The sequence below is a fragment of the Mesoplodon bidens genome (assembly GCF_964165515.1).
Source record: "Mesoplodon bidens genome assembly, chromosome: 6".
Taxonomy (NCBI): Eukaryota; Metazoa; Chordata; class Mammalia; order Artiodactyla; family Ziphiidae; genus Mesoplodon; species Mesoplodon bidens.
In genome coordinates this window covers 91,973,739-91,989,061 of record NC_138162.1, presented here as the reverse complement: position 1 = coordinate 91,989,061, position 15,323 = coordinate 91,973,739, and the positions used below count along the sequence as shown (strand labels likewise).

At 38.0% G+C, this 15,323-nt stretch overlaps 1 long non-coding RNA gene and 1 pseudogene across 3 annotated transcripts in view; one reads left to right on the top strand and one right to left on the bottom strand.

Annotated features, from left to right (window-relative positions):
* The window catches only part of LOC308619425, a 930,003-nt gene that overhangs the window by 521,057 nt on the left and 393,623 nt on the right, over nt 1-15,323 (bottom strand). The gene's annotated exons all lie outside the window — the stretch shown is intronic.
* LOC308618785 (3-hydroxyisobutyrate dehydrogenase, mitochondrial-like) lies at nt 12,250-13,582 on the top strand (annotated as a pseudogene). Its single transcript has one exon. The product of its transcript is annotated as a 3-hydroxyisobutyrate dehydrogenase, mitochondrial-like (transcript).

The following is a 15,323-nucleotide window of genomic DNA, read 5'->3' as shown; positions in this document are numbered from 1 at the left end:
TTATACTCTTTAAGAACTAATGCCATAGCTGTTTTATTTTTATAAATAAAGCTCTTTCCGTTTACTTTTTAGTGTACAATTTTTGAATGGCCTGGAAAGAGAAAAATTATTCTTTGGGCTGACAAAAATGATAAAGAGGCTCATTGCTGATGAAGGGAAGAAGACAAAGAAGAATAGAGAAAGAAGGATTTGTTCCTCTTCCAAAAGGGGGGCAAGATACTAGAGCTTTCTGCAGGGAAACTGAAGCACACCTTTCTTTCTGAGATTTGAAAGGAAGAGATCCCCTACATTTAAATATCTAGAGTATATCTTCCATTTAAAAATGAACCTAGCTAATCATCCAGTGAGGAAGAAAAGAGTAAAATAGCCTTTGGCCAAGTCCTTTCTGTGGTGTTAAATACAACTAATTATAATGAATATCACATATCTAATGAGTTCAAGAATTCCCCTTGGAAGAATTGGTCTGTCCTTTACAAAAAAGAGAGTTCAAGTGAGTTATTTGCATTTGGTAGGGAAGCTCTACTGTCTAAATCATACTCATTTAAAGGTGAAGTTCAGGGCTTCCCTGGTGGTGCAGTGGCTGAGAGTCCGCCTGCCGATGCAGAGGACACAGGTTCGTGCCCCAGTTTGGGAAGATCCCACATGCCGCGGAGCGGCTGGGCCCGTGAGCCATGGCCGCTGAGCCTGCGTGTCCGGAGCCTGTGCCCCGCAACAGGAGAGGCCACAACAGTGAGAGGCCCGCGTACCAAAAAAAAAAAAGGTCCAGTTCAAAGTCTGCCATAAGTTGTTATTATATATGTAATTTTTGAATGTAATATACAGTTGCATATGTATATAACATCAACAAGAAAGTGACCCACTTTAGAGTCAAGAAAATATATAGGTGAAGTGTAAAAGGGTTGGAATAGATATACCATAACAGTAACAACAAAACAAACCAAGACAACAACAACAAAACTGGAGTGGCTAAGAAAATATCAGAAAAAAATATATTTTAAGACGAAAATTTTTACTAGAGACAAAGATATTTTAAACTCATAAAATGATTATACCATCTAGAATGTATAATAATTATAAACTTATATGCACCTAACAACAGAACTTCAAAATACAATGAAGCAAAATCGACACAATGGGAAAGAGAAACAGACAGTTCTACAATAATAGTTGGATACTTTAATACCTTTCTTTCAATAGCAGAACAGACAGAAAATCAACAAGAAAATAAAAAAACTTGCACATTATCAATCAACTAGACCTAACAGCCATCTATAAAACATTCCACCCAACAGCATCAGAATATACATTCTTTTCAAATGCACATGGATATACTGTATGCTAGGCCATAAAACAAATTTCAGTACATTTTAAAGGATATAAACAATACAAAGAGTGCTTTCAGATGACAACAGAATGCAATAAGGAATTGTTAACAGAAAGAAATGTGTTGAAAATCACAAATGGAAATTAAACAATATATTCCTAAATAATTCATGGGTCAAGTAAGAACTCATAAGGGGAATTAGAAATAATTTGAGATGAATTAAAATGAAAGTATAACATATTAATACTTGATTGGTCACACATAGTCTTTTGAAAAGCAGAGGGGTTAGACAAAGAGATCTAAATTAATTAAAAAATCATTTATTATTCTGGGAATAAAAAGAACTGGGCTTAGTCTCAGTTTTGCTTTTCTTTATCTTTGTGTCTGTTGATCATCTTGGAATAGTCATTACATAGTCAGAATACAGTTGCCATCTCCGGAATCAAATACTGTTATCTCTAGGGCTACCATAACAAGATACCACAAACTTGTTAGCTTAAAAGAACAGAAATGTATTTTATCACAGCTCTAGAAGCCAGAAGATCAAACTCAGAGTGTTGAGAGGGCCATGTTCTTTCTGCCTCAAGGGGAGGATCCTTCTTTGTCTTAACCAGATTCTGGTGGTGGCCATCAATCACTGGTGTTGGCGTTTTTTGACTTGCAGCTGCATCACTCTGGTCTCTTCCACTGTTGTCACATGGAATTGTCTCTGTGTGTTCCTGTCTCTGGAAACAATTTAAATAGAAATTTCTATTTTTAAAAAACAAACTGTTGATTACTATGCTCTATTTAGATAGTTCCTCTAACCCACACCCACCTCCATTTCCCCATATGTATTTGAGAAGGAAAGAGGAACTCCTGTGAGCTATCCTATTGGAAAAAATCAATGATACATTGTTTTACTAGAGATGCCTCTTACCTAAAATATTTGAATTAAATATAAAATCTGGGGAAATTATCACCCAGTTTCCCTCTTCTAGAGGCATGATCTAAATGATAGGCAGCAGAATATTTTATACCCATGAGGTTTGCTGACATTATTGATTTGATCCAGAATCTGTATTTTCTCTCTAAAGAAAACAGTATTCTCTCTTTCCTTTCTTTAATTTATAATGTTGATGTCTTAAGATTATTGTCAGAGAGGATGCTTGTAGTTCAAATGATTTGGCTGTATTTCACCAGTATTATTACAAGATAGTCAAACAATGGCTGGGCTCCAGTATAGACCTCAGTCCCTTTGTTCCACTGGGATACGGATGTGAAAGCCACTGTTTCCTTATATTCCAAAAACCAAATAAATAAAACAAATAAATAAACACACAAAAAAACCAAGTAAATGAAACTATCTTAAAACCAGCTCTCTTTTCTTCCTCATCCATGTTAATTCTCTTCTACCTAAAATTACTTCCTGGAAGTGATTTTTATGTTTCTTAGAGCCTCTTTATGTATATATCCACACTAATGCATATAAAACTGTTCCTTGTAGATCTTTTACTTTTTCCATTTGAAGAATTATTTTCACACGTCATATAGAGTTTATCCATTGTCCTAGATATGCATTTTTCCTGTGTATTTGAGCATCATAGGAAGATAAATTCTACTCTTGAAAATGTTAACTGGTGACTGAGACACAGAAAGCTATTCTTCTTACCATTTTTCAATAGTGAGTAGTAGATTCTGTAGGGGTGGAATTTTAAGATGTAAGTATACTGTTTTTCTACACTCCAATTACGTTCCCCTTTTCATAGAAATTGACCAGTGAAGTGTCAGAATCCATGTACATACAATCCATTAAGTTATTAGATATAACGTTGGTCAGAAAAGCATACTGTGAAATGTTGCTTTTATTTAAACTCCCACTATTTTCACTCCATGGTTTCAAGATTTGACTTCTTTATTGCCCTCTGGTGGTGGGCTCTGTGAACTGCATATTTACGGGTCTGGAGCACATATCTTCCCGGAGGTATTCAACTCCTCAGTTACAAGCTAAAGAGTAGATGATAAGAAGCATTCAGATTTATTAAAACTAACTAAGAATATCAGTAGCCTGACTGTTGTTTCTAAAAATATAAAATATTTATCCTTCTGTTGTCAAACAACCATATTTCATGAAAAGAAGTATAAATCCTTTTTTGCTTGCAATAAAAGAACAATAATTGAAGGTATTCTTCATTTGGACCAAATACCTTCTCTGAAAATATAAGTTCAAATAGGAGTTGAACTTTGCAAAATATTCTTTAGTAAATAAAACTCCACATATAATTTCAAATTATCATTTAATTTTACCTTAAATTTAAATATCTATATTGACTTAAATGGTGTACTCTGTAATTTTGGATGATTCCCTCCTTTATATCTTCTTCCTCTCTTCAACAAATAAAATACATATGAATGCCTAACATGAGGTAGGGTATTCTCTGTGAAATAATGATGTTGGTATACTTGATTTTGACTTAGCAGAGGGATTGAGCCTCTGTGTTGGTGAATTCTCCCCAGATGGTGCGTGGGGAGAGGGTCAGGCATGTCTCTGTGCTCCTGAAGTTTTCTCTGTGAAACTGTCAACCTCCAATATCAGAAATAACTTCCTTCGTCAGAAGGGATTTTCAGACATTAAAAGTTTTCTATTAAAGTGCAAGTATTTTTAAAATCTATAAAATATAGGGCATTATAAATTTTCTTTAGTTACTACAAGCTGAATTTTAACTGAGAAGACTGGGGACTCCACGTATGTGTACATGCATGCATGCGTGCATGTTTATGTGCTACACACACACGTGTGTGTGTGTGTGTGTGTGTATGTAGGTCTACTGAGGATACAGAACATATTCTGGACATGAACGAGCAGTGGTGTATCAGAAGGGAAAAGAATATAAAGGACCAGCTTCACCTGCTTAATTTGTCCCCTGACCTGGTGTCATCTTATTTTCCACCATCCTTTGCTGATCTGTATACTAAATACCCAGGGTTCCTGGGTACCCCCAGGTACCTCTGTAAGTTTTACAAGCCTATCAATATCCCATGTACAGTGGATGGAACCTGGACTTTTTGCCCATCTAGTTTTCCCTTCCCTCAGAGTTTTCGTCTGAGTTATGTCATGGGGTAGGTACTGTTGTGAAAATTTGTGCTCACTTGTTAAATAGAAACTACTTATTTAACTGTTTAAACAAATAAACAGTATCTTAAGTCAGTTGCACGGCACCTCCAGTCTCCGCAAAGCAGAGTTACTTTGGGACAGGAAGTTCTTTTAGTTTCCCCTTAAATCAAAATACAAAGTTATTGAGCAATTCTAGGACCAACCCTATAGTTGCAAACTTGGGAAGAGATCACAGGATTCTGTAATCGTCTGCTTATCCCCTTACTGGGACAGCAAATAGCTCAATAGTTCTTATACTGAAGTTAAAAGGAAGAAGAATACCGGAACAAAGTCTGCATTTAAAGTCTGTGTCTTATTTTTATTTTCTCTTGGCACATAATAGCTAACCGCTAAATGTTCTCTTGATAAATATTAAAAACACACAAGATACTTCATATACTAGGGGTCATAAAATTTCAACTTTTCTTTTGGTGTAGGGGTTGATGATGAAAAGTTTGGAAACTTCTGATCCATGTTAATGTTCCTGCTTTGAGAACTGCAGGGCGCAGCTTTTAGATGGAAAAAGTTGCCAAGAGGACCAGAAGTAGAATAAAGACATTTATGTAATTCTTCCTTATAATTTCATTTATTGGTTTTCAGCATCTAACTTTGAAAAGTTGCCTGAGGCTGCCTAGGGTCTGCAATAAGGATCACAGCTGTGCTGTCCTACCCCCTCCCCACACGTGGGAACAGAGCCTCCCCAGCAGTGCTAATAGAGCCCCATGGCTTTCCGCCCACCTCGGTACTGCTCAAGGCAGTGGCTTTTTTCTACCAGCCTCACCCTTCTCCATTTGAATCTTTTTCTTCTTTCCAGTTTTATTGAGATGTAATTGACATATAACACTGTATAAGTTTAAGGTGTACAGCATCATAATTTGATACATGTATATATTGCAAAATGATTACCACAATAAGGTTAGTTAACACATCCATGACCTTACACAATTAATTACGTTTTGTGTGTGTGTGTGTGTGTGTGTGTGTGATGAGAACATGTAAGATCTACTATCTCAGAAACTTTTGAGTATGCAATAGAGTGTTGTTAACTATAGTCACCATGCTGTACATCAGACTCCCAGGATTTATTCATCTTATAACTGGAAGGTTATACCCTTTGACCAACAACTCCCCATTTCCTCCACTCCCCAGCCCTTGACGGCCACCATTCTACTCGGTTTCTGTGAGAGCAGCTTTTTTAGATTACACCGTAAAAGTGAGATTATGCAGCGTTTGTCTTTCTCTGACGTATTTCACTTAGCATAATGCCCTCAAGGTTCATCCAAGTTGTTGCAAATGGCAAGATTCCCTTATTTTTTAAGGCTGAATAACATTCAATTCTACATATGTGCCATATTTTCTTTATTCATTTGTCTGTCAATGGACACTATAGAAACAGAAACCCACTCAGTTCCTACAAGTGTCCAAGGTAACAATAGACAAAATATGGATGTTGGTGGGTGTAGATCCAGGCAGTAGGTTAGACTACATCCCACAGACAGGAAGGCCACTATTTTAGGAGGAGCTGCTTTGAATATGAATCAAATAATAATTGATTTATATGTCACCAGTTCAGAACTAACTCATCTGTTTTAGACACCTCACCATAGATATGAAATGAGAATGAGTGGAAAAGGAGGCTTCTGAAGGCAAACAGTCATAAAACCCATTATTCTTCTGTAGCAAGGAGACTATACAGTCTTACCTTTAGAACCTCAAATCAAACAAAGACATGTAGCAGCCTCAGTAGGATATAATCACAACAGAAAAAATACAAGCAGAAGGCAGAGGAAAAAGAAGTGCCATTTGGTATGGGAATAAATAGCTCTGTATGTCTCAAAAGCCTCCTATAAACATGTCTGGGTGTCAATATAGTGTAATAATTAATATCCATAAACCCTGAGTCTTAAGAAAAAAGAACTGTATCTTTTGCTTTCTTTTAGAAAGGGACAGAAAGGTAACTATATTTGCTTTAAGAAATACAGAGACTTAGTGCACTTAAATATTTGATCAAATAATTTTAAAAATGTTTCTTACAGTATACATCATTTTCTGATGAAACAGGGGTAAAATAAGGTTCTAGGGTGTGAGGCAGGCATGAGGCATTATACACATTTTCTTTTCTGTCCTTTTGTAGCTGAATATCCTTTTCCAGGCCTAAAGAAGTAGTAAAATTATGCATCTAAGATTGCATAAAAGGTTTCATAGACATATTTTACATATATGCCATTAGATTTCCACAGAGTTATTTCAGGCTGCTGACAGGCTGCTTGCTTGAGCTGAGACCCCTCTAAACAAAGCCCAGGAAGAAACTAACAACTGTGAAAGCCAACTTATTTATTCTGTGAGTAACTTGGCTGCAGAGCAGACTAATTACCCCTTTAACCACACTGTTTGAACTCATTGTACTTATCTGGGAATCACTATTCTGAAAGTAGAGAAGGGGACTAGGGGAGTTAAAAGAGGCAAAAGATGTAAATATGGTCTCTTTGCAGAATGTCAAAGGTCAGGCAACAGGCTTATTTCTGATGGTTTTAAAAAGAGAAGATGAGTTGTGGTTTAAAGGTCCACTTTGGAATTCAAGTTCTACCTCAGGTGTAGCCTGAATGCTAGTCTCCACCTTGAGTGAATCACTGAAGGATCATTTCTCAGCACATAGTCAGTGTTTTTAAAATTTTCATATTATTTTATCCCAGTGAATAATATTGATGAGGGATTTTGACACTATTAAATTCTGCCAAAGGACTTAATTTTGTAATGATACCAAACCTTGGAAAATAAAGGAAGTAGAGATTGGTGAATCCTTGACAAATGATTAGAGTTATAACTGATTGTTTCATAAGGAAAGATAGGGAATGGATCATTTAGGAACCTGAATGAATACTTGGAATCTCATCTATTTCTGTTAAAAATACAGGTTAGTTGAGCTCAAAAATTGTAGGTATAAAAATTGTGTTTTTTGGTAATAAAATTTGTTTTAACCCTTCTCTCAATTATGCATTTAAATGTTGACCAATTCACAAGTAACTGTTTACAGTCAATGGATTGGCAAGTGGCTTTGGGATCATTCATTTTATAGTCTGGGATTTCCAGTGTTATCTTTATTTTCTCATTTATACTCTATTTCATACATTTTATTAGCAGTAGTAGTAGAAATAGTAGTAGTAGTATCATTATTATTTAGTTAGAGTAGAATTGTTTCTATAACTTCTTACAGTCAGACATATACTAAGCAACACACATTTTGAAAGCACTGGTGTTGGAGTAAATTCGATGTTGATGAGACTAGTCACTGCCCTTAAAGGAGCTTGTCTTCTAGTTGGAAAGATGTGACATATACAATAATCTGAGGCATTAAGTAAATACATGGGTCTGAGGGCAGAAGATCCTGAAGGAAGCAAGCTGCAAAGAACTCATTTTGAATCCTGGCATTAATATTGGCAGATCTCCTCACACCTTTTTAGGACAGTTATAGACAAAGCAAGTAGGACTGGAGAATACACTACAATGGCCAAAATAAGATTTAATGTCATTTCAGCCTAGGGGATTCTTTCTAGGCTTTGAGTATATGATAATTTAAATGCCCCCTAAATAGTAAATTTACTTTAATGCTGACAATGTAGAAAAGATATTTTGCTGCAAAAGTATACACAGTAGTAACAAGTGGATTTTGGAAGAAACTAATATTTTGTCTTATACTGATACTACACTATTGCCCTAGACCTAGCAGCAGCCTTTACTCTTTGTTGTTTTCTTCTAAGACTAAAGAGCCTCTTTATTTTTTTCCACCAACAGATCTCAGAGCAATCTGAGTGCACTGGCCAGTTGGGACACAATTATCATTAGAATTCTTGGCTAGAGAAGAAAGCTCCTAATTTAAGAATGGCTTTTTGCCTTCTGAGAGCTCAGAAGAGCAAATTGCAAGCCATCTACATTTATAAAACATGTTTTAGTATGGAACATTTCAAACATCTACAGGAGTAAAAAGAAAGAAGTAGAAACTTTCCTCAATTGTTCTCATCAAATGTCCATTTCAGGCCAATAGATTTTCTCTGTCCCCTCTCTTACTACTACCACCATCATCCCCAGCAAGTTTAAAGCAAATCCCAGGTTTCTTTTTCTCAGTGAAAACGTCAGTATACATATTTCTAAAATGCAAGAACTGCCCTTTTTAAGCTCAACTATGTCATTATCACACATCCGCAAATAATAATAATTCCTTAATATCAACAAATAGCCAGTCAGTTCATGTTTCCTTGATTGTCCTATAAATGTATTTTTATTTTAATAACCATTATTTATTTGATTGCTGATCCAAACACAATTTCTTTTAAAGTATAGGTTTAAAAGAACTCAATTTGCTCATTTTTCTTGCAAGTATTTGTCATTGAATTCAAAGCATTCATCCAGTAGGGTTCCCAACTGTCTGGATTATGCTGATTGCATCCCCTTTATGCTTATATATTTATCATGCTCCTTTGGCCCATGTATTTACTGTCAGTTGGTAGATAGATCTAGAGCACTGACATAATTCAGGTGTGATTTTGTGTCAAGTTTACTTCATAGATAATATTGATGAATTCCAAAAGGAACTATAAAGTGTCTGTCTTACTGTGACGTTGCGGCCATTAATGATCAATGTCTAGATCCATTAATTTCTTAAGGGTACCAAATGGTGATATTCTACTAATTAGATTATTATTCATTTACTAGCTAGAAGATGATTTCATCAACTACTTGGTTGCCCTGAGTTACAGTTTAATTAGGAAAGGAAGAATAAATGTTTCTTTTATTTTATTTACCAGTTTTACAAAAAAAGAAAAAACAGGAGAGAGAAAGGTTGACTCCAAAGTAGCTTCCGAAGATGACTAATGAGGTATTTTCTTTCTTTGTTGTTGTTTTCAGTGAGGTTGTTATAAATATCGATGCGGAGATTGTCCCCTCTTAGGTTCACGGATCCTGTTCAGGTTGGCTCCTGAGTCCTTTCCACACAACCACAGTAGTCTTTGAAGTCTTCCCAGCTCTCTTGTATGACAAGGTGTAACAGGAACATCTTGTTCGTTTCTTATGCTGGATTTGAAATCAGCTATTTCTCCAAGGAGGCATTATCCACTGTGTTTATTCAAACTTGTGTTCCTTCTAGTTTAACCTTCTCTCGGGACATGATTTTTTTTAAACAAATTACTTACTGAATTTTTTCACCTTTTCAAATCTTGCTATTCTCCAATCACTTCATTTCTGAATTTTTCTAATTTCTTTTATGTTTTTCTTAAAACCAGTTTCTATTCCTTTTAAAATTTCTTTTACTTTTTCCGCAATATCAGGCAATAAATTTCATTTGTTCTGTGGACGTGTCTTTCTGTAATGTTTTCAGGATTTGCTGGAACTTTCTTTTCACCCTTCTTTTTTCTTTTTTTTTTTTTCTCACTGATTTTCTACAGGATGTGAGTGGAATACTCTTCTGTCACTCATTTTTAAATGAAATAAGTTTCCACTTTAGGAGGGAATCATAGATCAGAATATAATTTCTAGCTTCAGAACTCCAGGGCTCACTATCTTCTATTATTTTCACAACATAATTTTAAAAAATGACCTTAAAATTTCTAAAATCTTCCTCCTTGGCCCTCCTCTGCCCAGGGCTCCTCTTTCTTGTCCTTGTTGAGTATGGGGATTTGTTCTGGAATGGTGCTTTGGTTTGATAGGTGTCAAGGTTTCACAGACCCCAGAACACTTGGCATCCTCAGAACATTTCAAAGTTCTTGCACTCAGCTGCAAAGTGGAGCCTGCAACATTCACTCCCGGTTTCTGCCGCTGTTCTCAGTGAGTTTTTCAATCTCAGTGAGTTCGTGAACCATAGTAACCTTTGGCTCTCCTGAAAGAGAGAGAGAGTCCTTCCCTCGTTTTCCTCCCACACACCTTGGGATACACATATGTAGGTCTTTTTCCTGTTGTTGATTTGTTCCTACCTGGCTGTATGTTGCAGTTAATGTGGACACCTTGTTGTAGATGTTTTCTGTGGGTTTTTGATCTTGCTATCCTAGATGCTTTTCTTTCTTCTTTGTGGGGGTGGGGGCTTGTGTATTTAGGGGAGGGGTGGCATATTCAGGGATAAAAATCTTCTCTGTAGCCACCATCATTTCCCCAGAATCCTCTGCCATTAATATTTACAACAAAATCATAGGAATCATTATCCGGATCCTTAGGATAATCATTACATTGTATCTGTCTTTTTTCCAGGCTTCAAGCTGCCTGTGGCTCCCCACGTTAGTATACTGACATGACTGGGCAATGCCTAATTTGACAGGTTCTTTCTGTACTACCTTCCTCCTAATCATGACAGTCTTGTATGCTATACGTAGTCTTCTTTACTGATAGGGAATTTAGAAAATACAGGAAGCCATGGGTTTAATAGCTGAAAGTGGAATTAATATATTATTTTTCTCAGGTAAAATATCATAAGACTCCTTAGGCCAAAGTTGTAAAATGAAATCGCAAATTTCCTGGAATCACTTTGCAAACGTGAATGCCCACATAAAGTACACTAGGACTTGAATCCAAGGAATAACACATTTTTAGAACCTCCAGATTTATAAACTTAGTACAATTCTGCATTACTTCTTAAGGCAACTGAAGAAAATAATTTTGTGATCAAATAAATATTGATTTTATTAACATAGTTATTTTAAAAGTTTATAAAGCTTTTAAAAAATGCTAAGGCTCTATCCGCCTCATCAGTTGTTATTTCTTTTCTAGAATCTTGGATAAAGGAACAGTCGTTTGAGGGGAAACATGGTATAAAATGGGAAGAGAATCTAACAGTGAAGATAGTTATATCTCTTCCTGTGTGATGAACTACTCCTATGCTTGGTGGTTTAAAACAGCAGGCACTTTATCTCCTCAAATTTGTGAATCAGCAGAATGGGCTGGGATCCCCTGGGTGGATCTATCTTGCTTTCACCTGAGGTGACTACTGAGGCTGCCATCCTCTGGTTGCTGGACTGGGGCTGGTTGCTTTCACATGTCTGGCCATTGGTGCTGGCTGTGGCCTGGACCTATTCTCCACTAGGTTAGCCAGGCTTCCTAACATGTCAGGTTTCCATGAGGACAAGCCCTAAAGCACGAGTACTCTCCAAGCTTCAGCTCTTGATATGCCATTGGGCCAAAGCAAGTCATGTGACCAAACCCAGGTCAAGGTGGAACAAAACTACACAGGGTGAGAAAACGGGGGGGGGAGGGGCATTTGCACTGGGGGTCAGTAGTCTAACAAACTGTTGCAATAACTATATAAAGAAAAGCACCCCGGAGGACAACTGGTAAAAAATAAATGCGTGCGGGGTGGGGTGGGGGTTTGGCATGGGGGGGCAAAGGCAGTAAACAGGGGCTACCAAAATCTGAAGATTCTGGAATTTTTGGAAAATCCACTGGGATTAAAGGAGTTACACAACCATGTTCTGACACCAGAAGAAAGGTCCCAGTTGAACATCAGGGAAGTCTAGCGCTCTTCCTCCATCGCACCAATTTCCACATTTCTTTGACTCAGCATATTTGTAGAATGAATCATGACTTTCTATAAATTTTTAGTTCAGTTTTTCATAGAAATAGTGACCTCGCTTCTATCTGCTGTGCCACAAAAATGCCGTAGAAAAAAATTCCTTCTGTTAAATTGCTCACTAGGTGAAATTGTATGTGTAACCTAGTAACAAAGAGGTATTAAGAATCGCCACAGCCGAGCCGGCCCTCCGCACCACGCACCCTATAGCAGCCAGTGGGTGAGCCGGGAGTCGAGGAGGTCACCATGGGAAGGAGGGGCGCGGGCAACGTGTCAGCTTCCTTCCGTCTCCGTGGAGCCACCTCCGGCCTCTGGTACAGGGAGTCGTCTGCAGCAGCCGTCGGTGGCCAGCCTTGCAGCTCTGTGTTCTAGGTCAGTAGCTTCCAAGACTCCAGTTGGATTCACTGGAGTAGGCAACGTGGGGAATCCAATGGCAAAAGAGCTCTTGAAACATGGCTAGCCACTCACTATTGCTGATGTGTTCCCTGATGCATGCAAAGAGCTTCTAGATGCAAGTGAACCCGGTAGTGTCTTCTGCAGCGGATGTAGCCGAAAAAGGTGACAGAATTATTACAGTGCATCAATGTGCTAGAAGCTTATACTCTAGCAAATGGAATTCAAAAAAAAGTGAAGAAAGACTATTAATAGATTCCAGTACTGTTGATCCTATGGTTTTGAGAGAATTGGCCAAAGAAGTTGAGAAAATGGGAGCAGTTTTCTCGGATGCCCCTGTTTCTGGTGGTGTGGGAACGGCTCGGTCTGGCAACCACACATTTAGGATGGGAGGGGTTGAGCTGCTGTGGTGCATGGGCTCCCATGTGGTGCATCGTGGAGCTGTTGGGACTGGCCAGGCTTCGCAGATCTGCAAACACTTGCTGTTAGGTGTTAGTAGGATTGGAGCTGCTGAAGCTATGAATCTGGGACTCAGGTTAGGGCTTGACCCAAAACTCTTGGCTAAAATCCTAAATACGAGCTTAGGACGATGTTGGTCAAGTGACACTTACAATCCTGTACCTGGGGTGATGGATGGAGTTCACCTGCTGATTACTATCAGGGCGGATTTGGAGCAACACTCATGGCTAAGGATCTGGGATTAGCATGAGGCTCTGCTACCAGCACGAAGAGCCCAATCCTTCTGGGCAGTCAAGCCCATCAGATCTGCAGGGATGTTGTGCGTGAAGGGCTACTCAAAAAAAGACTTCTCATTCGTGGTCCAGTTTTTGCAAGAGGAGGAGACATTCTGAGTTTGCCCTCTGGCTGTGAACACTGAAACATTGAAACCAAACTGTGTCTTGGAGCCCCTTATGGCTCACTCCACAGGAAAATGGGCTTAATCAAAGGTCAACTGTCTGCTTTTGAGTGTCCAGGTCAGGGGTCCCCAACCCCTTGGCCTCGGATGGGTACCAGTCCGCAGCCTCTTAGGAACTGGGCTGCACAGCAGGAGGTGAGTCGCAAGCAAGCCAGCTATAAGCTTCATCTGCCGCTCCCTATGGCTCACATTACCGCCTGAACCCCACACACCCCGCCCCCCTCCCTGGAAAAATTTGCTTCCAGGAAACCGGTCCCTGGTTCCAAAAAGGTTAGGCACCTCTGGTCTAGGTCACAATAGATCCTGGGATTTTTCACCCATTTTAAACTGCTTATTCTTTTTATCTATTTAACAAACATATCATCTGTAATTTTTTTTTTCCTGCAAGCCACTGATGGTAACTGCTAACTAGCTAGCTGATTGGCCTTTTTCAAAAGTTTGATTCCTGAGCATCTTCAGCTAAAATGCTGCCTACTTCACTCAGGATATTATTTACTCCACTTTACAAATAAAACTAAAATTGTTTTCAACAGGATAAAATCTATCCTCGAGGAAAGAAAAGAAATTGGTGTGAGAAAAGGTATTAGAGAAAGGGGAAGTATAGTGAATTACTACCTGTGTGCCTCAGAAAATTTGTCCTGTTATCCCAGTGGTGATATTCTTGCATTGAGATTACTGGTTTATTTTCTAGGAGTTGTTAAAGCAAGAGAACTCCTTGCTGCATGTTATGTAATTTGGACTCTGTTACAATTATCTTGGTGTGCCCATCTTGTAACAACTTCCCATACTCAGCAAACTGTTTTTTTCATATTTTTGCTTCCTTGTACATTTTTACTGCATATTTTTTACTTCAAAAGAATGACATCTTTAGAACTGTTTCAGAGCCAGCGATGATATGTGCTTTAGATAATTATTACACTATGCTAAATATAACCATATTATTTTGAATTCAAATAAATTTCTATGCTGATAAAAAAAGAGAGGCACATTTCATCAATGTTTAAATAGTATCCTTCCTCCTCTAAAACTTAAAATAGGATTCAGTCTGATTCCTAAAGGGTTATTTTCTTCAACAACAAGAGCTGACTTAGGCCATTTCTTGGCAGTGGAATCTGAGCATAGAGGTCTCTGTCTGACTGCCCTTTGATTCTCACTCACAGTATCCTGGGTGAATGTAATGGATGGGCGTGCCCTTATGACTTAGCCCACTGCTACTGCTCCTGATGAGGGTTAATGGTGTGGGCCACTTTAAATCTTGCCCAGCAAAGTGCTGACATCTGGGGTTTCCTATCAAGTTTACCAGATATTCCACAGTAATTTCATAATTTACACAACATAAAAACACTGATCTTGAGCTTAGGAAAGCATTTCATTTAAACAGATACAGAACACTATACAAAATGGTTTAAAATTTGTGAGCAATTACATTAAATAAACTCTAATATAAATTAATCTAATACAAGTAAACTAATAGTTGCAAAGCTACTGGTCGCTTCAGAAGCGGTGGCTACGGATAACTTCAAAGTTGTTTCCTCAATGCATTAAGAGGCGAAACTATTTGCTGTCAACTTCTTCTTGGGGAAGCTTTTTCCCTTAGTTTGATGCTGATTTGCGTTATGAATGTATAGGAACCATTACTGGTTCTTCCTTTCCATATTCAGTGCACCGTTATACTTCTATCCTCTTAAGATCTGGATATCTGTTACTGCTACTGTTGGCTGGAGCCTGGCAGGAGGAAAGCTATCAAGAAAAAAGGTCAACAAGTGTTAAAGAGTTTTAGCGTACTACTGAGACTTTTAATCTACCATAATCATAAGAAATAATAATTAAAATTACAGCCTGGTCAGTGAGACCTTGAGTAAATTTTGGAAGCATCCATGTTTCATACAGTTTCAGGGGATGGATATTTCCTGTTATTAACTCTATAGCCTCTTCAACTGGAACAGAGAGACCTTTCTCTGTTGAAGCAGTTTTGTCTTTTTCCTGGGCATTTTTAGTTTTCTCTTATGAG